A 23412-nucleotide genomic window follows, 5' to 3' on the forward strand; every position below is an offset into this window, starting at 1 on the left:
TTTAATGTTCCATGTTCCTCACAGAGAAGAGGAGTTTCTCTCTTCCAAAATGGTGGGCTGGATCCAGCCAGGTTTTCCACTCCATCTCACCCAGTTCCCCTTCTTACTGCAGCCCCCATTCCATCCAGCTTTTCTGCCACCGGGCCCCATGATCCCCCAGTACAGCCATTTTAGTCATTCAAGAGAATTCTTTCCTCCCTTTTTCACCATTGGAAAACTGGATTGGAGCCCAGCGCCTGCTGTGAAACATGTGTATATCACCAAAGGACAAGCGAAGGGTGCTTTTTATTCAAAATGGCCTTTTAGTCCCATGCAGATTTATGCTGATCTAACCGATTAATGAATCAAAGCACATACAATTAATTGAACACACTGTCTTTGCTCAAAAGACAGCCTCAGCATTTGCTGGAACTTTGTCTCATATTTAAAGCGTTAAGTTCTCAGCTCCCTTTCCTAGGAGTAGAAAAGCACTTTTCAGATCGTTGATGGATGGCCCCTGGAATCTGAAGAGCTTTCCCAGGTCATCCTAGATGCCACACACCCTCCACCTCCCTCTCAGCCCATTCTGGGCATATTGCCGAAACCTTTTATTTCCGTATTGCTCAGTAGCATTCCCAAGGGAGGAAGAGATCCATCAACCCCTTATCGATCTTGATGCTGTCAGCATAATTTCCTCATATTGATTTTCCTTTTGTGCTCCAGGCCCACCGTTGCTAGACTTAAAACTCTGCAGGCCCATTCAAGGGAGCGACAATGTTGGAAAAGGCCATGAGGTTGGCAGGCAATTCACACATAAAGAGAGGAGACCACGTTTTCCATGAGCATCTTTCTTCTTTTCTTCAACGGCACTGAACACGATAAAAAGCAAGATCGCAGCCAAGCGCAGCCTTACAGCAAGACGGGAGTTCGCCTAGGCAGGTCTACTTAGGAGTAAGCCTCGTGTGCATTAATGGGCTTACTACCACAAAAATGTCCTAAGGATTGCAGCGGATGTGTCACAGCATTACGATAAGTGTGTTTTTTCCAATGCATTCCCTAAGAACCCTTTCCAAATGGCATCTGCTTTTTAACTTTAAAAAAGGATGCAAACACCGAGGGTGGGAATGAACCACATGTTCAGCAAATATGGGGACAGAAGGGCATTTGAACGGCCTGCTGAGCTGGTTTTAAAATTGGAGGGGGGTATTTTTTATGTAAACTGCCTAAAGCAACCAACATGAAAGGCATTCTGTTTGAGGATTTTTTTTAAATACATGCAATTAAATAAATAAAAGTTAGAGATAGAAGCAGAGTGCTTCATCCTTCCCACAACTGCTGGTTTTCCTCTATAAACTGATTTTTTTTTTATTTTAAAAAAGACTTAAACCTCACTCTCAGTTTCCACTCACAAAGTGACCTCACGACAATAAAATAAAACACAAATTCAATTAAAAAAAACCCTATTATTAATAAGACCGAATCTCCTCTCCCACAAAAATGGCATAAAAATAGCATAAAATCTTGATGATCAAAAAGAACATTAACACCCATTCAAGGGTGTATTTCAAACAAAAAATAATCAGCTGGGTCTCAGATTTGACAAGCTTGGTGCCAGGTGAGTCTCTAGAATTTGTTTTATTTATTTATTTATTTATTTATTTATTTATTTATTTATTTATTTATTTATTTATTTACTTGCTTATTTATTTATTTATTTATTTATTTATTAGATTTGTGATCCGCTTTCTCCGCCAGGCAGGCTCAGAGTGGCTAACAAGCATAAAAACAATACAATATATAAATATCTACAGTTAAAATAATCTTATATAGAATATAAAACAGCATCCAGGACTGGTAGAAGTACAACAACCTTCTGTAGCAGCACCATAGAGCAACCCGCACCTTATCATCCTGAGTGGCAGACGACGACAAACCACTGGCAGGAACCAAGAAGGGGAGAGACTCCCTCTCCCCAGTGGTGGTTCGCCTCAACCACCAAAAGCCTGGAGGAACATCTCTGTCTTACAGACCTGGAGGAATGATAATAAAGCCCGTTGGTCCCGAGTTGTTTCAGACAGAGAGTTCCACCAGTTTGGGGGCAGGTCCAAGAAGGCCCGGGTCCTGGCCAAGGCAAGTCAAACCTCCTTGGAGCCAGGGACTACCAGTACATTTTTTCCTGCTGAGTACAGTGCTGTCCGGGGAGCATAGGGTAAGAGGCAGTCCTGCAAGTATTTTGGTCCCAGTCTGCTAAGGGCTTTAAAGGTTAGTACCAAAACCTTGAACCTGACCTGAAACTCCACTGGGAGCAGCCAGCACAGCTGGCACAGTACAGGTGTCACATGATTGGAGTGGAGTCCCGGTCAAGAGGCGGACCACTGCATTCGGGACCAGTTGTAACTTCTGGAGGAGGCCCAAGGACAGCCCAGCATCGAACGAGTTACAGTAGTCCAATCTGGAGGTGACCGTTGCATGGATCACTGTTGCTAGGTCATGGGGAGAAAGGTAGGGGGCAAGCTGCCGGACCTGGTGAAGATAGTAAAATGCCTATCTGGCAACCGCCGTGATCTGGGTCTCCATCGATAAGGAGGCATCTAAGACCACATCCAGGCGGGAGTTACACAGTCAAAAGGCCACAACCCAGTAGGCCCTGTCTTTGCTGCTATTTCCTTCTTCATATGAAGTCACAAGGGAACACTTCTTTGCTGAGAAGGCGGCTTACTTGAGAAATAGCCCCCAGCCCTTAAAACAAACTGTTCTTCCCCAGCTTGATTTCCAAGACCACAGGAAGCACAGCTGAAGTGGGAAATGGCAGCAGGTCCAGCCACGCAGAAACAGTGAAGGGCTAGACGTCTCTCCTCCTACATACTATCCAGTAGGAGCATATCTGCAGCAACGGACAGTACACAGTGCTATGCTACATCTCCCTGAACCATTTCTCCCATGCTGTTTTCTGAATCTAAAATTGCCCCTATTTGCACCATAGAGGCAAAGAAACGGGTTTCCCGGTAGCTGTATTTTACCCTGATGGGATAAATAGCAGCTTACTAGGGTTATTTTAAATTGGGAACACTGGTTGTGAAGAAAGCTTAAATTCCCCTTGCCCCATGGCCCCAGTCTGAGTTGGGCAGTTGTGTTTTTGATAGCTGTGTTTTGAAAACCAACGAGACACAGAACTTCTAGCACCTTCTGTGGTTTGTCCCTCTGGTGGAGGACATGTTGCCAAGCACTGACAGAGGCTGCTGGCTCCGAACTTTCAAGGCAAGACTCTAGAAGTTCTTTTACCATCGCCTGGACAGCTAGCTAAGGTTGTCTTCTTCCCTAGAGGCCTGCAGCTGAAGCATTGGAGCCCATCTCCCTAATCTACAATGTGCAGCTACAATCCAGGCCACCATCTCTTCAATTTTTTTTTCTCTCTCAAGGAGAAGGAAAGCCTGGTATGTAATAATTATGACTTTAAATATTGTTTATATTTTCTACTTTACATTAAGGAAAAGGAATGTATTAATACCACAAATAAACCAATCCTATTAGGGTTAGGGGCAAGTCTGTAGTTCAGCTCTCCTCATGGCTATGAACTTAGGTTGCCTTAAAAGCAGATTGCATGGTTGGCAAGTCAGTTAACATCTTCCAAGTCAATACCTCTGCTGAGCACCACTTGTGCACTGTGGAACATTCTGGGGCCTATTTGATGGCACATTCTATGGCCCTTTGGGGAGGGGCCATGGCTCAGTGGCAGAGCACCTGCTCAGCATGCAGAAGGTCCCAGGTTCAGTCCCTACCCCAGCATCTCCAGTTTTAAAAGGATCAGATAGTACGCGATGTGGAAGACCTCTGCTGTGATTCTGGAGAGCCACTGCCCGTCTTGAGTAGAGTCGGGCACAAACCGGAAAAAAACAAAACGTGCAGTTCGTGGTTCGTCACATGTCATGAACCATGAACTTTCACGAACCTGGCCCCCTGGTTCGTGAACCAGTTTGTTTGGTTTGTGAAAATGTTACATCCAGGTCAGCAAATCGTCAATTCTGGGACATCAGGTCACTTCCATGCCAGCAGAAGGCCACTTCCGGGTCAGCAGAAGGTCTGCAGGAAGTCCATCCCCTGTTGTCTAGGAAACTGATTGATCAGCACCCAGCTGTCTGCAGTGACGAACCAAAAAACAAACCAAAAGAACCAGCCTAAAGTTCATGGTGGTTCATCAGAAATGGGCTCTGACGAACCGCTGGTTTGTGAACCACGAACCGGCCTGGTTCATCACAAACTTTGGTTCTTTTTTCGGTTCATGCCCATCTCTAGTCTTGAGTAGTACTGACCTTGATGGATCAAGGGTCTAATTCAGTATATGGCAACTTCATGTGGTCCATCTGTCCACATACTATCTTGGAAGCTAGTGTTCATTGTGAACATAACAGTGCCCCTGCTGATGCAAACCAATGATCCATCTAGTACAGAATCCTGTTTCCTGCAGTGACCAACTCTGCAGCAGTTTGTATTTTGAGGTATGCTGTTTGTAAGCAAGAATAGGTTTCATTTAGTTACGACTGCAAATACCTGTTGATAGAGGTTCTATGAATTAATCAAATCCCCCTTTAAAACAAATCAAATCCCCCTTTAAAATCATCTATGCTCTTGGGCTACCTCCTGCAGCAGTGAGTTCCACAAATTAATTTAGCACTATTGGAAGTAGTTGATTTCGTTGCTCCCAAATATGCCACCCATTAACTTCATTGGTTGCCTCCAAGTTCTAGTATTCCAGTAGTAATTTTCTATCTAGTCTCTCTACCCCGTAAGCATATACACTAGAAAACACCTTGTAATTGCCTGCACCTACATATCACAGGGGAAGATCAATAATGATGGACTAGTTGCGCACCAGGGAATCTTGTCCTCTCCACTGTGGACCTCCTCGTTGAAGTATCATAGATCAATTTGAACAAACATCAGGGTACCCTAGAATGCAGCCTGAAAGCCTCTGCCATAATCCGTAAATGTTATGCATTCATTGTTCATTTAAACTGAGAAAATTAACTGCCTGAAGCAGGGCTTATATCATAAGTTATAGTTGTGTTCGTTTGCAGTCTGCTGGCATTCAGCATGTAGCCCAATATGGATTTAACATTAAACCGATAAGGAAATGCTCCTGGAGGGGGTACTGATAGAAATCGCCAGATTCATTTCTTGCCCGCCACCTAATCAGGATTTGGCAGCTGGGTAGAAACGTCTGTGCGGTCGGACATAAATACGTGCAAGCCAGCAGAAAGACGCTTTGGTTAATTCCCGAGGAGGCGTAGGACTTCGCTGGGGCTACCGTTGCTGTGGCAACCAACCCTGACAAGTTATCAGACGAGTTAATTTTAGGAAATCAACTGTTTCAGAAAGATGCTAAATAAACACTTGGAAAATGCCTTCAAAATGTATCAAACGTTTGCTACTTTTTTTTTCTTTCAAAATAAAAAATGGCCTAGTCGATGCAAAACTCATTCAAGTTAGTGCTCTGCCTGAGGACGTCAGAGAGCCCCCACTCTCCTGGCTTTCCACAAACGATGCAAAACCAAATTATTCAAAAAGGCTTTTTATTCAGATAGAAGGGCTGTATTGTAGAGAGGAGGTCTCAGATGCTTCGCTAATGAATTAGGGACCATAGACTTCACCACTATGTTGCCTTACATACTATCTGTTGCTTTAAATATGTGCTCCTATGAGCTACCCATGCTTCATGCTGTCTAATGTCAGCCCTAGAATTGCTTGTGTTCTGTTTCAGCATTTCTTCCACTCTGTACTGGATCCTTGCTAATGCTATATCTTGTAAACTTGTATTAATGTATCCCAAGGCATTGTTTAGCGGAATATTCTTTATAACGACTGTACTAATCTCACACTGTAATCTGCCTTGAGTCTCAGTGAGAAAGGCGGACTATAAATGACATAAATAAATAAATACAATAAAAATACACTGTGAGCTGAGTTGTAGGCTCAGTTCAGGTATAATTCCTGAGTCACGGCAAGTTCTCAACAGCCAAATTATTACTTGCCAATGACGTTTGAACTGAGCCTGCAGTAATGATATAAACCTGGTCATCAGCCTATGACTATATATCAGCTCCCCACCCCGAGCACCGGCCCCAAAGAAGAGAGGGAGCTGGAGATGGGCTAAGCTGGGCCAATCTAGTCTCACACTGTATCACTATTGGGTTCTCAACAGCAAAATCATAACTTGCGGATGACGTCGCAGTTGAGCCTCAGTGTTCCAGTCATGCAATGATGACATCATCATCATCATCATTTATTACATTTCTAACTCGCCCTTCCTGCAAGCGGGCTCAAGGAGAGGTACAGCAGTTATAAAAATATAATACAAATATTAAAACAATTCATAAAACAACAGTTCATCATAAAATCAACAAACAGATCATAACTGTCCCAAGGTGGGGTCAATTCCAGATTCCTGCCCATCAACATACAGGAGGATGGAAGCGGACAGATGATGTACTGTAACTCATGCATGGGTCAGCAAACAAACGGGCACTACATAGCCCCGTGCTGTACTCATATGTTGGGCAGCCGGCTGGTGGACACTGTATCACCCCACACTTAGTGGGAGGCTGGAGGGAGGCTCGATGATGGTCCTGACGCTGGCCTCAACCGTAAGCCCGGTGGAACATCTCCGTCTTGCAGGCCCGCCGAAATGATACAAGATCCTGGCGGGCCCGAGTGTCCTCAGACAGAGAGTTCCACCAGGTTGGGGCCAGGACCGAAAAGGCCCTGGCCCTGGTTGAGGCCAACCGAGCCTCCCTGGGGCCAGGGACCACCAGCAGATGTTTTCCAGCTGATCGGAGCATTCTCCAGGGCACATACAGGGAGAGGCGGTCCCTCAGGTATGCTGGTCGCAGTCCGTTTAGGGCTTTATAGGTCAAAACCAGCACCTTGAACCGAATCCAGAATTCCACGGGGAGCCAATGGAGCTGCTGCAGAATTGGTGTAATATGTGTCCTATAAGGAACACCCATCAAAACACGTGCAGCAGCATTCTGGACCCACTGTAGTCTCCGGATCAAACCCAAGGGCAGCCCTGAGTACAGCGAGTTACAGTAATCCAACCTGGAGGTGACCATTGCATGGATCTCTGTTGTTAGGTCTATGCACTCTAATGCACTCTACACTGTTATACGTGCCCTTCCAAGTCAAATCAGAGACTCCAGATGGTACAGAACGCTGCAGTTTGGTTATTATCAGAACTGGAGCTATGCAGAGCATACACATTACTCCCATTCTGCAGTGTCCTTGCTGGTTACCTTTCAGTTACCAGGCTCAATTCAAAGTTTTGGGTATCACCTTTATGGCCTTAGCCCTTCATATCTACAAAAGCTCCTATCTCCATATACTCCATATATACTGCAGCAGCTTTGCTCATCTGAACAGGGCCTTCTGCAAATACCACCCTGCCAAAGGTGGCAAAGTCAACAGCTGTCAGTACACGTGCATTCTTTGTGGTCCCCCCCCCACACACACACACCTTATGGAATGGCCTGCCTGAAGAATTCAGGAAAGCTCCCACTCTCTCGGCTTTCTGCAAACTAGGCAAAACTGAATGATTCAGGAGGCCTTTTTACTCAACCAAGAGGGCTGTGCTGTGAGGAAGTGGTTCAGGGAGATGCATTGGTAAAGGGACAGGAAGAGTAAGCTATACTACTGGATACTGTCTGTTGATGTAGATATGTGGAAACTACCTACTAGGTTGTTTCCACATCATTTAATATGTCACTTCAGATTGTGAGAAGGCAAGCTAGAACAGCAAGTGTACAGAGGTAATAATAATAACTGTGTGCTCATATACCGCCCTTCTGGATAGATTAGTGCCCCGCTTGGAGCAGAGAACAAAGTCAGTGCCTTTAGTATCCCCACAATACAGCTGGGGCTGAGAGAAGTGGCTGGCCCAAGGCCACTTGCTGAACTCATGGCAGTAGTGGGATTCGAACCATCAGAGTGCTGATTCACAGCCCAACCACTTAAGCACCATGCTACATCAAGCAGGTGGGAAGTCTAAGCAGGTGAGTGGTGAGTTGCTAGCCAGAATCAGTAAAGAAGAAAACTAAAGGCAGAGATGGAGGATAGAAGCCAGAGGCAGTAGTGGCAAAGAGCAGGGAGGACAAGGATTTTCCTTCCCCAGCAAGTTTGTGGCACATGTTTTGTATCATTTCATATATTCATCATATATGAGAGTCAGTATGGTGCAGTGGTTAGAGTATCAGACTAGGATCTGGGAACCCCAGGTTCGAATCCCCACTTGTAGCTACATTACATCCATACATCCATCCATTCCTTTGAAGTATTCTCCAAAACGAATGCTCAAAGGGGCTTACAGTGAAATCAAAATAAAACATTAAAATGCATCACCAAAGCCAGTAACTGATGTTAATAAAATCAGTGAGTAAAAACAGCGAATCCAAACAGCAGCATAAATACACAGAAAAACAATTGAGCAAGAGCAGTCAATGGAATCAGTCCATGAAGTCTGTTCAGCAACAAGAAGAGAGCACAAGTAATGCTGAATAAAAAGTTGTACCTGGGCATTCCGTGGCTGCGGGGCCACTTTAGAAAAGGCCCCCTCTGCTTACCACCCACATTACTTACATAGCATGGCCTCTCAGATGCTGGCTGGTTTATCTTCTCGTTTGGCGATACAGCAGCGACAACATGTTCGAACATTATGGCCCCCTGTAGCCAAATTCTGTGTTACTGATGCTCTCGCTTCTCTGTGAAATGTCTTTCAAGCCACCTCTGTAACCTCTGTGGTAATCAGAAATGAGCATGCTCTTCTAGCCGTAGCAATATTTGGACATTTCCCTTCCTGTTTTGTCTCCCATTATTCTTTCAAACTCCAAATTTGTAGAGTTTCTTTTTTACAATCTCCTTAAAACACATTTCTTTAAAAAAAAAAATACTGACAAATGTACGTTTCACTGTTGTAGGGTAGTGAGTTGAAAACTCCTTAAAAAGAGTGTGTTGATAGGCTTTTCACAATGGATTAAGATACCAGTTCCTTCTCCTCTCCAGTAGTCACCGGAATTGCTTGAGGCGACAGCTTAAAGAGAATAGCTTTGTGGATGTTCTCCCTGGTTCTTTCTAAATATATCAGTCCTCAGAAGCCTGGAGTATTCCCAGGAGCAAGACCTGACCATGGGATGATACAACTGGCTCCAATGGGGGAGCTGTGCTTGGATCTTGCAAAAAAGAAAAAAAAAACTTGAAACAGCATTGCATAAACTTAAAAACCAGGGTTGTCGTGTTGCCAGTCAGTCAGTCAGTCAGTCAGTACCATTATCAGCATAAAGTCAAACAAAAATCAGTATTTGAATTCACAAAATGCAAAATACAATTCAAAACCAGTCATCACATCTCAGTCATTTAGATCCTTGAAAGAGAGATTTGTTGACACTGAGAAACAAACTCTCTGGTCTCTCACAGACAAAACCAGCTCCCCTTTGCAGTTCACTATCACATCAAGACAGGGACTTCCAGCGACTTATTTTACACAGCTAACAACCCAACATTTACACTGTGCCTTTATATTAGGGAGATTCAGTGTCTTCCCATCTGCAGTCTTTTATGGAACATTTGCAAAATTGCCCTTGCAATAACAGGGAACCAGAGTCAACTGCTCACATATTGCTCCAATGTGAGTTTTACATTCACATACGGGAAGCTCGAATTAACCCTATTTTGTATAACAGGTATAACCTCCCAGAACGGAGGCTAGTTTCCCTTCTTTTATTGGATCAGTGCCCCCATGTTAACATCTCAGCAGCGAGATTTCTTTGGATTGCCCATCAGCAGTGCAGTGGCCAGTGGGAGAGAGAAAGAAAAATCAAACATTGCCATCAGCAACATTTATGCCTCTCTAGGAATCTACAGAAACACTATGGTAAATATTGGTTCTCCTGCTGCACTTGTTGCATTCTCCAGGAGCCTGGAGTTCTTCCTGAAATACAACTGACTTCCAGACTACAGAAATCAGTTCCTCTCATGGAAATGGCAGCTGCGTAGAGCAGAGCGTATGGAATCACATACCTGCTGAGCCCCCTCCACTCCCCAAACTCCACCGTCCCCAGACTCTGCCCCCAAGTTCCCAGTAATGTCCCAGACTGAAGTTGGCCAACGATCTAGACCCAGATATGAGCTGGTAAACTTTCAGTTCTGCAGATGCAAGTCAGGCTAGCTCACCTTGGAAGCAATTCAATCAGCTGCTTGGGACATCAGAATTGGTGGAGGGGTCTACATGGGAGGAGGGGAAAGGCATCACTTGTCCCCATTATTGTGACCTACATCTGCCCTACCAATGTGTATCCCAGGAAGAAGGTGTGCTGCAGCTGGGACAGCAGATCACCTTTATCCCAAGTCCCAGTTGCAAGTGGTGCAGTTTGAGAAAGCAATCTGACCTCACCTCTATAAACTCCAGCAAGGAAGCAGCTAACCAACAGGCCGAAGCGGCATGGGCTAGATTAACCCTGATTAATCCTGCTATCTTGATCCAGCTTCCTGGATTTGATCTATTTTCTGATCTGATCTGGCATAGCCAGATTATGCCAGATCATCATAAATCTCAGCTCTAAAAGCCAGATCAGAAAGCCAGGTCACACCCCTCCTACCTTCCTCCCAGCCACAGCTGGTATGGGTCAGGAAGTACAGCAGACCTGATACTTCCCAGACTTGCCTCAGCTAGACCTTGGGGGCAGCAAAATGCCTTTAGCCGGCCCTGGCTCCAAATCACTCACTTTAAGAGGCAAATTATAAAGCCAGATCTCTTTCCTGGATTTAGCCCCACCGACATCTCTATGCATTGTCTTAACAAGAGTGCGGGATGCACACATACATTGCCCAAAATCCAGAAAACAACAAACTTCCTTTTATCAAAGTACAAGCAGTCCCACAGCTCACTAAAGATATTGTCAGGCCCAACCCAGACTAGAGGTTTTTTTTATTTCAGGATGAGACTGCCACCATGACGTAGAGTGGTAAGCTGCAGTACTGCAGCCCAAGCTCTGCTCATGACCTGAGTTCGATCCTGGCGGAAGCCAGGTTCAGATAGCCGGTTCAAGGTTGACTCAGCCTTCCATCCTTCTGAGGTCGGTAAAATGAGTACCCAGTTTCCTGGGGGTAAAGTGTAGATGACTGGGGAAGGCAATGGCAAACCACCCCGTAAAAAGTCTACCAAGAAAACGTCATGATGCGACATCCCCCCATGGATCAGTAATGACTCGGTGCTTGCACAGGAGACTACCTTTATCTTTACCCGCCACCCTTAAGCTCAAAACCATGTCCTTTCTCTTCACAGAGCTGTGGCCTGGGTGATGCAATGGGTTGTTGGAGAAGTGACAGCCTGCTAAGAGCCTGTGTGTGTTATGTTCCTTCAAGTTGCTTCAGACCTATGGTGACCTTGAAAATGAAAGACCTCCAAAATGTCTTATCATTTACAGACTTGCTCAGATCTTGCAAACTGGAGGATGTGGCTTCTTTGACTGAGTCAAGCCGTCTTGTTTTAGTTCTTCCTCTTTTCCTCTTTTTCCTAGCATTATTGACTTTTCCAAAGAATCTTGTCTTCTCATGATATGACCAAAGTACAGTAGCCTTAGTTTTGTCATGTTCGCTTCCAGGGAGAATTCAGGCTTGATTTGATCTAGAACCCACTAATTTGTCTTTTTGACCATCCATGATATCCTCAAAACTCTCCTCCAACACCACATTTCAAACAAATCAGTTTTTTTCTTGTCAGTTTTCTTCATTGTCCAACTTTCACATCCGTACATAGTAATGGGGAATACCATAGTTTGGATTATCTTGATCTTGGTCCCCTGAGAGACATCCTTATGGATCTTTTCTAGTTTCCTCGCAGCTGCTCCTCCAAGTCTAAATCTTCTTCTTATTTCATGGGTGGATTCTCCCTTTTGGTTGATGATTGAGCCAAGGAATAGAAAAAACTTACTGTAAATACTGCTGGAAAAAGTAGTTTCGTCCACTTGTACCCTAGGGGGAGCTGTTGAGCATTCTCTAGTGTCTATGATTTATTGAATGTTTTCTCTTGCAGTTCAACTTGCCTCTTGTTGTTTCTCTCTCTCTGCTGTGTGTTAGTATGTGTAAGTGCCAATGCAGTATAGGAGTATCAGTAGATGAACCCTCTCTGTTGCAGTACTGGCCTGCAGTCAGTTGTTGTTGTTTTTCAAGAATCTTGTTGCAGTACATTAATTGAAAGAAAATTCCAAAGCGTGGATTGGATTATTTCCTGAACTCTGCCAACAAGGATAATACAGAGTCTCTCTACACAAGATGCCTCGGTGCATGTTTGTCAAGTGTAGGGAGACGCAGCGGTAGCCAGGAAGGGTATTTTAAAAATACAGAGCCGGCAGCAGGGCAAAGGCTCTGCTATGCACTGGAGCTGCGTGAAGGGGCTGTGAAATGCCAGAAGGGAAACTTCAGCCCATTATAACCTCTCCAGGTCCAAGCCCATTTCTGGAAGGCAGCTCCAGCCCATTTCCATTCCCCGCTGCCCTCTAGTTCCGATCCCACAAAGTTTTAGACAGGAGAGGTGAAATTGACAGAGCCTTTGGGGAGGTGAAGATGAAATTAACAGACCCTCTGATGAGCAATCTCCGCCGGCTCTGTCTTTTTAAACTATGCTTCTTGGCTAACATTGTGTCTCCCTGCACTTGATGGACACGCACCTTATGTAGAGAGACACTGTGTTATCCTTGTTGACATCTGACACATGTTCTTCAGGTGTCAGATGTCTCATACAGAGAGACTCACAGAGTTAATATCTACAGTGGGAAGTAGCTAATAGCGTACAGTAAGCTCTCTGCTTAATTCTGATAGCCTTGACTGAGATGCCACCAGGGAGTGCAATCTTTAACATAATGATGCAGACAGGAGGGGCTTGGAAACAACTGAAGACAGCTTGGCTGTCTGATGCATTCACAGGAAAGATGGGTTGCAAAACACGAGAATGCAGCAGCATGAACAGAAGACGTGCAACGAAACCCAATAGAATCCAGAAGGCATACCTCCGAGCCCTGCCAGGTCACGTTAACTATTCATTAGAGGCGGATAATGTTATCCCGTTCTGCTGGTATTGTGCTGTTTACTGCTGGCACGCCATGACAAATACTTTTAACTGCACGGTAGGCGATGGCGATCGTAAGTCATCACAGCCATCCCTGATTCTGCAGGCAATGCATTCCAAGCAGAGGCCTTTAACACTATTTTCTCATTGGTGAGGATGAGTTCCTAGCCAAGTATACAGCCTGCAAACCAGGCTGGTCCAATGGAACGGGCTCATCTACTGCTACTCCTATATTGCATTTGCAAAACAAGCTTTCCAGGGACAGGGATAATTCTCTACCAAAGCCACGTGGTAAGGAGACTGTTGTAGTATTGCTGGGCACGGCTTCTCCCATAAGGGTGGCAGTGCAGGGCCGATTCCAGATGGCCCTCTGCAATCCGAAACGTTGCGCGTTGTCGCGCGTCATCGCGCGAAAAACGCGAAATATCGCGTTTTCTCGCGTGAGTTTTGCGTGACCTCACGCAAAACTCGCGCGAGAAAACGCGATATTTTGCGTTTTCCGCACGATGACGCGCGACAACGCGCAATGTTTTGGATTGCAGAGGGCCGTCTGGAATCGGCCCAGGAGTTGGTTGATACGCATATGCGATGCTTATAATTGTGTCCTGCACACACACTGCCATTGGCTGGAACATGTAACCTGGGTTACAAACCATGTCTTAAAGGCTCCCTTGGTTCAAGATTGTTTAGACAAGCAACATGCGTCTAAGGACTTGAGTTATTTTGTAATTTATAAATACGACCAAAAAGAGTCCAGTAGCACCTTTAAGACTAACCAACTTTACTGTAGCATAAGCTTTCGAGAATCACAGTTCTCTTTGTAAGATGCATCAGATCTGACAAAGAGAACTGTGATTCTCGAAAGCTTATGCTACAGTAAAGTTGGTTAGTCTTAAAGGTGCTACTGGACTCTTTTTGATTTTGCTACTACAGACTAACATGGCTAACTCCTCTGGATCTATAAATATGACCAAATTCCTACAATATAAAAGATATAAAAAAAGGAATTATTACAAAAAGAAACAGTTTATATATGAGTATAAAAATTTGCACCTTATAGTCTTTAAAGGTAATGACCCTGTGCAAGCACCGAGTCATTACAGACCCATGGGGGGATGTCACATCATGACGTTTTCTTGGCAGACTTTCCTTTTACGGGGTGGTTTGCCGTTGCCTTCCCCAGTCATCTACACTTTACCCCCAGGAAAATGGGTACTCATTTTACTGACTTCAGAAGGATAGAAGGCTGAGTCAACTTTGAGGGGTTACAAGCCAGAAGGAAAGCCAGGAGTTCAGACAGAGTTCAGACAGTCCATACCTATGTTGCCAGGGGAATTGACTGTCTGGCTTTACGAATGGCTGACAAACGCCATGAAGAGGGCTTGGTACGAACACATGTTCGCCAGGAACGGGGCCTCACGAACGGCTTGCTCGCGAACAGCGGATTGGGCTGTTCGTGGCTTTTTTTTTGTTCGTATTGCTGTTCGTGCCCATCTGTAATCGCTACCAGCCAGTCCACCATTTTTACTGGTCTCCAACTTGAACACACTAAGCTGCCATATACCAAATCATATGAATCATCCATCAATGACTGTATTTTCTACTTAGACTGGCAGAAGCTCTCCAGGGTCTCTTTCACATCACCTATTACCTGATCCTTTTAATTGGAAATCATGAAAATGACGGAGTTAGCTGAGATGGCTAAACTTGCAGTGTTGATTAGAGATAGAACGTTATCTACATTTATAATGAATTGTAAATGCCTTATTAACTTTGTGTGTGGAATGGGGAAAAATGAGCTGATGATTTCTGGATTTGACTTTTAAGAGGACAAATTTGGGGAAATTAAACATAAATGGGGGAAACATAGAGAAGGTTAAGTTTATGTGTCAAGAAAACGACAAGAATATTGTTTATATTGATCCAGAGGAGTTAGCCATGTTAGTCTGTAGTTGCAAAATAGTAAAAAGTCCAATAGTACCTTTAATACTAACCAACTTTATTGAGGCATAAGCTTTCGAGAACCACAGCTCTCTCTGTGAGATGCAAGATATTGATGTTGTACGTGTTGTAGAGAAAACTGAAAATGGTTTTTATATATATATTATTTTTTCTTCTCTTCTTTATTTATTCTTTTCTGTTTCTTCTCTTTTGTTTTCTCTTTTTTCTCTTTCTTCTTATACATATTTCCTTTTTCCTTTTTTTGTTTCCCTTTAATGGGATTTTAATCTTTCTGTTAAAATAAAAATTTAACATGGGAAAAAAATGGAAATTCCAGGGATAGAACCTGAGACCTTCTGCATGCCAAGCAGATGGTGTACCATTGATGTATGCCTCCTCCCTCCTTGCTGAAGAAGTTAGGAAGTGGCTGTGTTCTGTCTCTCCAGACTGCTTGGCTTTGCACGTACAAACACCCATCAGCTTTCTGGTAACTTGTAGCTTGAAATAAGAGCTGCCTAGTCAACCATTGAGGCTACGGCAGTAACTAAAAACACAACCACTTTCCAGTTATGTGGAGATTGTGGTTCATCTAGGTGCAATCTTTCAGGGACTCTGGGACTTCTGGCCAGCAGGCAGACTGTCTTTCTTTTCACTTCTGCTGTCTCCATTCAGCCATCCAAGGTATGATCATAATTGCTTCAGGATGCAATAAAAGATCTCTGTGCTGGGTTGGATCCCGCAATGTGTGCGTGGGAAAGACAATGTACGTGGTACAGTTCCGCTTGCACAAGCCATAGCACAAGGGCTGTGGCACGTCAGGATAATTTTTAAAGGCGTAACAACTATATACGTAGCAACGAAATGTGAAGCAGAGAGTTTGCATGATTTGATAGTATATTGCATGATTTGATAGTAGATAGTGGGAAAGACTGTAATAATGCAATCATTTTTACTTTGTGCAAACAGACACAGAGGAGTCATTTATTGCTTCTGCCTGCACAGGTACTGTCATGCGTGCAGAAATTTTCCATGGAACCCATCACCTTGAACTTTTTGAACTATACTGATCACTGTAAAGAATAAGGAGCAGATAACCCTTGCAGGGACTGTTTCAGCTTAAGAAAAAGATAAGGAGGGGGCAGATGGGCATTTGCTCCCCACCACACACACCCTAGTTCCAAATCAAATTGACTCCCCTATGGTGCTTTAAATATGAGTTCCTCACGGCTGCAGGAAAAGCCAGTCAGGACCTGACTCATTAAAAATTACCACGTCTAGTTTTGTTCTGCGATTGGCTGAGACAAGGTTCTTTTTCCTCTGCTTCACTCCGCCACTTTCCAGAATGGATAACATGAATGCAAATAGGTCTTCTGCAAACATGATAAGCCCTGACTGCAGTTGGCTGGAACAGTATGGGCTTTTGCTTAAGTTAGGAATGTTTTGGTGGGTGCATTATATCTCAGAGAACATTTCCCAAACTGGACTCTTACTGGATGAGGGGAGGGATTGGAAAGGGACCGTGGTTTCACCACTTCTATTACAATGAGAGATTGCTAAAATGGAGTTTGTTCACAAATTCAGAACAACGGAACCCTCCAGGGCTGAATAAGGACATAGGATACTTCTAATTTTCTAACTTCTAATTTTCTGCATTTCCTCCCCTGCTCTATAACAACAACAACAACAACAACAACAACAACAACAACAACAACAACAACAACAACAACAACATTCTATTTATATACCGCTCTTCAGGACAACTTAATGCCCACTCAGAGTGGTTTACAAAGTATGTCATTATTATCCCCACAACAAAACATCTTGTGAGGTGGGTGGGGCTGAGAGAGCTCCAGAGAACTGTGACTAGCCCAAGGTCACCCAGATGGCTTCAAGTGGAAGAGTGGGGAATCAAACCTGGCTCTCCAGACTTGAGTCCCGCGCTCTTAACCACTACACCAAACTGGATCTAATCAGACTAATTACATTTCCTATTGTACCTTCACATCCTAGTTTTATAACACCACTCCTACCTTCTGCCTGGGATAAATAGACTTACATCTCAATTCCTCATATCTGACAAAGAGAGCTTGACTTTTGAAAGCTTATACCCTGGACACTCTCGTTGAACTTTAAGGTGCTAGTGGACTCAAACCTTGCTCATCTAATGCAGACCAACACAACATCATACCTGAAACATGATTCCTAGTGTTTGTCAACATAGGAAGAAGATGTTGGAGTTATGCCTCCCCTTAGCACCCTAGTGTATGCAGTCTAGGATCAGCTAAGGGTGGTTAACTTCATACCACCACTTGCTTGGAGCCAGGGTAGAATTGCCCTTAATGCTGGTATGTCACCCATTAGTTAGGATTAGAGATGGGCATGAACCAAAATACAAACCAAAGTTAATCACAAACCAGGCTGTGTTTTTTTTGGTTTGCGAACCAGCAGTTCATCAAAGCTCATTTCTGATGAACCATGTCAAACCACTATGATTTTTAGAGTGGTTTGTTTGGATTGTTTTTTGTTTCATCACTGCAGACAGCCTGGTATTGATCAATCTGTTACCTAGGCAATGGGGGGGGCTTTCTGTAGATCTTCTGCAACCCCAGAAGTGACGAACACATGAACCAAATGAACCGGTTCGCGAACTGGGCAAGTTTATGCCGGTTCATGGTTCGTGAAACGCGATGAACCATGAACTGCAATGAACCACCATTTCCCCAGTTCATGCCCATCTCTAGTTAGGATACTTGCACTGATGGATAGATCTTTAATATGGCTCAGATCAGTGGTTAATGAGCAAATCCTAGTTGACCCCATGAATTTTTTATGGCATATGTCTTTGAGGGATTGGTGCGCAAACATCTCTGTCTGAAATCTATACATCGTGGGGATCAAAAAGCTGCTTTCTATTCCTCCAATTGAAGTTTTAATCACTTTCTCATGTAACTCCAGGAGCTCCCAAAAATATGCGTCTGACTGTCATGAGACCTGACATCTGTGATGGAGCTATGGCAGCAGGTGCTTGCAGGCAAGAAAGGGTGATTGATGAGTGATTCCAAGGAGCTGTTCAGTCAATGTTGAACAATCAGCATGGCCACAATAAGTAACCTGTACCTGTATGCTTGTATCCAAGGATCTTGGGATACTACAAGTAAAAAAGCCACATTTCACAATGCTGAAGTGCAAGTGATTTGTTGGGATACTGACAGAACCCAAAATTAACTGGATCACAGCAGTAGAGTTTGGAATTTGGCATGTAGACTTTGTCCCGACTTCTAATGAGCTTTTCAGACTGGTGATTTGATGTGGATGGATCACATCATCAACATGTATCAGTGTTGGAGTGATTAGATAAGGTTCATGAATATGTCTCAATGGCCAAATTAACTACTTTTGTATATAATAGACCAATAGCTGAATTTAGGGGGAAATGGAGGGATTTCTTTGATTACTTAGACCAGTACTAACATTAATTTAGTACTAAAGATAAAAGGACGGAACATAGGGAATGATTAGTAAAATAGATATTAAAATTTTTATAAGTAACCAAGGAGAGGGAAGGAGATTTACCACACAAATAAGTTCTGTTATTAAATTTCTTTTTATTATATTTTTATCAGTTTAACTCAATTTTAAATGTAGTGCTTGTTTAAGTTATAAATTAATTTTAAATGTACTATTTGTATAAGTTAGTATAAGTCTTGGATTCTTGCTAATGCTATGTCTTTTAAACTTGTATCTGTTTTCCTTATGGTATTGTATTGATATGATTGTATTAACCTCATACTGTGTGATGCACCTTGAGTCTCAGGGCCAAGCTACAAGTGACGAATGACACTTGAACGGCAAGTAGATTGAGTGGAGCGCAAGTGAACAGGGAGAAATACACTTGCTGTTCAAGTGTCATTCGTCACTTGTAGCTTCGCCCTCATTGAGAAAGGTGGACTATAAATGACGTAAAAAAATAAATAAAATAAATAAGTATCAAATTAATTTCAACTATTACTGGAATAAGCTTTTATTATGCACTTTCTATTGTCATGTCCTATCTTTTCTTTTAAATGAAAACGTCATGATGTAACACACCAATAAGAGTCTTTGGCTGCTTCCACACACGTTGGATAATCCACTTTCAATACTCTTTGGTGAACATGGCCATTTCCACACACGTTGAATAATGCACTTTCAATGCACTTTCACAATCCTTTTGAAGTGGATTTTTTGTTCCACACATGGGCTGCTTCCACACACGTTGGATAATCCACTTTCAATACTCTTTAGTGAACATTTGAAACTGTTTTTCCATGGCCATTTCCACACACGTTGAATAATGCACTTTCAATGCACTTTCACAATCCTTTTGAAGTGGATTTTTTGTTCCACACATGGAAAATCAGTTTCAAATGTTCACTAAAGAGTATTGAAAGTGGATTATCCAACGTGTGTGGAAGCAGCCCATGTGTGGAACAAAAAATCCACTTCTAAAGGATTGCTAAAGTGCATTGAAAGTGCATTATTCAACGTGTGTGGAAATGGCCATTGATATCATCAACCCTTGGCAATCTAGGCCTTCAAACAATGCCTTGTTGATTAAAATGCACATAGACTCTTGGGCTTGGTGGCAATGTTGTAGAAATTTTAGAGAATGGGGTGTGATGAAACAACTGGGTTTTCCGTTCATTTCTTTGAAGACTTTTCAGGACATGCCTCAGTCCGACCTGGAAAAGGAAGTTACCTGCAGCCCTCTATGGGTTTAGGGAATATAGAGGCACAGTAATAAAAACATGCTTTTATCAGTTGGGCAAAACAAAGCGTCATCTTTGCCTCCAAATATTTCCTCTGTTGAGATAACACAATATGAATTTGAATTGGCTGGGTAACAGCCCCAGTAACAGCCCCAGTAAAAGGAAGATAGTTAACCAATTTGCAAGAAGTAGTTTGGCTGACAGTGCTAATCAGCATACCTCCTTATAATCCTTTTGTCTAAGGGCCAAGCTACAAGCGACGAATGACACTTGAACGGCAAGTGGATTGAGTGGAGGGCAAGTGAACAGGGAGAAATACACTTGCCATTCAAGTGTCATTCGTCATGTGTAGCTTGGCCCTCACTTGAGGTGAATTGTAAGCCTCATTGAGAGGAACACAGACAGCAAACGAGAAACTGACTTTGACCAAGTTTCTAATTCTCTTGAGTGCATCACACTTAACACTGAGATGAGGAGGGGGCAGACGTGCCCAGAGTGAAATAATTGGGGGATGACTAATCCCTTCTTCAAAATGAGAAAGCAATTGCCTTGGCCTACTGGTGTATTTTGCTCAGTAGGTTTCCTCAACAGGTGGTATTAAACTTGGAGCCAGCTGGTCTAACATTAATACACACAAAATGAATTTTCTCCAGACTGGCACTTAAATTAAATTTTACCGGAGGCTTGACATGATTAACAAAACCTCGGGAGAGAAAAAAAAAATCTAATTCTTTGTCAGAGACAACACACACGCATATACACACATGAAAACCAGGGCAACTGATTTTGAATTGGATGGTTTTGTTGGTGATTTATAGAGTATTTCTCCCCACGATGCTTACTAGGATAACTCAAGGCCAAACTATAGGGAGGCAAGGATGCTGAGACATTTAAGGCAAGAATAAGCTTCGGCTGAAATGAACTGGATCAAACTCCTTATTAATACATGAGTTGGGCCTTTTTGCTGAATCACTTTTTCGCTGAATCGCCTTTGTATTGTTGCTTGAGGGTTGACTCAAACAGAAAGACAAGCATCTGCTGGGGCTGGAAAGAGTGGCTGACCCAAGGCCACCTGCTGAGTTCATGGTGGTAATGGGAGTTCACAGTCCAACCACTTAGTGCCACACTCAGAGCAATGTACAAAATAGGGTTGCCAGATCTCTTGAATCTCCCAGCGGGAGATTGAGAGCCTAGCACCAACCTTGCTGCACACAGGGCACGCATGCGCTTGTGCAATGATATCACTTCAGGGAAATGACATCATCATGTGGGTCAAAGGGCAGCCTGGGAGCACTCCCGCATTCACCAAGGAGCTGGATCAGCCCACTGCGGGGTAAAATTTGGCCCGAAATGGGCCCGCTGTGGGGTGTGTTTCGGTCCAAATCGGACCACTGTGGGCATGGGAGCCCACTGCACTGCCGGGGGGGTGCCACAATGCCCAGTGGACAGTCTGGGGAGCACCTCCCCCAACAGGGAGCAACTCCCCCAGCAGCCAAGTACGTGAGTGTGGGGGCAGGGTGAGAGAAAGGGATCCCCTGTCATGGGTGGGGAAATGGCACCTATAGTACAAAGTCAGTGTTGTTATCCTCACAATACAGCTGGGGAGCTGGGGCTGACAGGAGTGGTTTACTCAAGGCTACCTGCTGAGCTCATGACAATCATGGGAGTTGAACTAGCAGAGTGCTGATTCACAGCCCAACCACTTCACCACTCTGCTACAGCAGCTACTCTAGTAATAACTGTGCTTATATACTGCTCTTCTAGACAGATTAGTGCCCCACACAGAGCAGTGAATGAAATCAGTGTTGTTATTATCCCCACAATACAGCTGGAAATCTGTGCTGAGAGGAAGGGCCTGCCCAAGGTCACCTGCTCAGCTCATGGCAGTAGTCGGAGTCAAACCAGCAGAGTGCTGATTTGCAGCCCAACCACTTAGGTGCCCCACTAAAAGGGAACAAAGTCAGTGTTATTATTATCCCTATAATACAGCTGGGGAGCTGGGGCTGAGAGGAGTGACTTACCTAAGGCCATCTGCTGAGTTCTTGGTAGTAGCGGGAGTCAAACCAGCAGAGTGCTGATTCACGTTCCAGCCATTTAACCAGCAGCTCTCAGTGTTCAGGTCTTCAAGAAGGTGTGTTTGGAAGGGACATAACATAGCAGTCTTACTGAAGCTAAGAAAGTCCATGTTCGATCTATAGTGGGAAAGGAGACCTTATTCAAACCCCTGATGTATGCCATTTTAAGTGCCACGATGGAAGGAAATGGCAAATAAAGCGACTGATACCTGCATAGGTGCAGACTAGAGATGGGCATGAATTGGAATACAAACCAACATTCGTCATGAACCAGGCCAGTTTTTGGTTCGTGAACCAGCGATTTATTGGAGCTCATTTCTGACAAACTGCAATGAACTGCTATGATTTTTAAAGTGGTTCATATGGTTCGTTTTTCAGTTCATATGGTTTGTTTTCATTGCAGATCACCTGGCGTCAATCAATCTGTTACCTAAGCAACGGGAGGGACGGGCTTTCTGCAGATCTGCTGCAGCCCCAGAAGTGATGAACCAATGAATCAAACGAACTGGTTCACGAACCGGACAAGTTCATGGTGGTTCGTGGTTCGTGGTTTGTGAAACGCGATGAACCACGAACCGCAAGGAACCGCCATTTTCCCGGTTCATGCCCGCCTCAAGTGTAGACACATATTTCAAGCACCCCACTGAATACCCAATAAATGTTGGTGAGCTTCTTTGGTTGGAGTAGAACTCCAACTGAAGCTGCTCTAGGCTTAGTAGGATTCTAGAGGACAAGATTCATGCCCAGAAGCATTCCTGAGTCTTGCAATATACATTTCTTGTGCTTTGTTCATCTGCTGGCAAGGGCTGAACAAGCAGAGACACGAAAATGAAATTTAATAAACACGAAGAAGTATATTTCTGGGTTCTCTAAATGTCTTCTTTAAAAAGGAGAGAGCTGAGCTCATAAACCTGAAAAAGATGCACCGGGGGAAGAAATCTTGCCTGAAGACAGATACAGAAGATGAAATGATAAAGACCGAGGGAAGCTGTTAAACTAATTTAGCAATAGAAAGAGTGAAAGAATCAAGAGACTTGCTTTTATCAGGGTGGGCTAGTCTGCCTGCACAATTTGTCCAGAGCACTACTGACCTTTAAAATTACATCTACACCCAAATGTTGTTCTGTGTTGCTGTTTTGCAAGCTCTGTTTATCAAGCTGCTCTTTTCCCATTTACCGTAGGCTTTCCGTTTACTGTAGGTTTTGCAGAAGCAATTATATGGGAGATGAACAGAGCAGATGAAATTGGCATGGAGTAGTGAAAAAGAGTGGGGAGAGATAATTGGGCAACAAGCAAGGTGGAGAAGACAGGAACTTTAGACTAGGGATGAGTCTGAGTGCCTCTTCCCTGCTGTTTCAACCTGGAAAATCCTCATTTCAATTTTGCACTTCCTTTGTGCAAATAGAATCCGAGATTTTTTATTTTCCTGACATTTTCACTGCACTTTCCCCATAAAACAAACACATTTTCCAACATTATTTGTGTATAGCCCAGGCAAGTCAGATTGCATTAGTTCTTAGAAGCTAAGCAGGGGCAGCCTTGGTTAATAACTGGATGG

The sequence above is a fragment of the Eublepharis macularius genome, chromosome 10 (assembly GCF_028583425.1).
Source record: "Eublepharis macularius isolate TG4126 chromosome 10, MPM_Emac_v1.0, whole genome shotgun sequence".
Taxonomy (NCBI): Eukaryota; Metazoa; Chordata; class Lepidosauria; order Squamata; family Eublepharidae; genus Eublepharis; species Eublepharis macularius.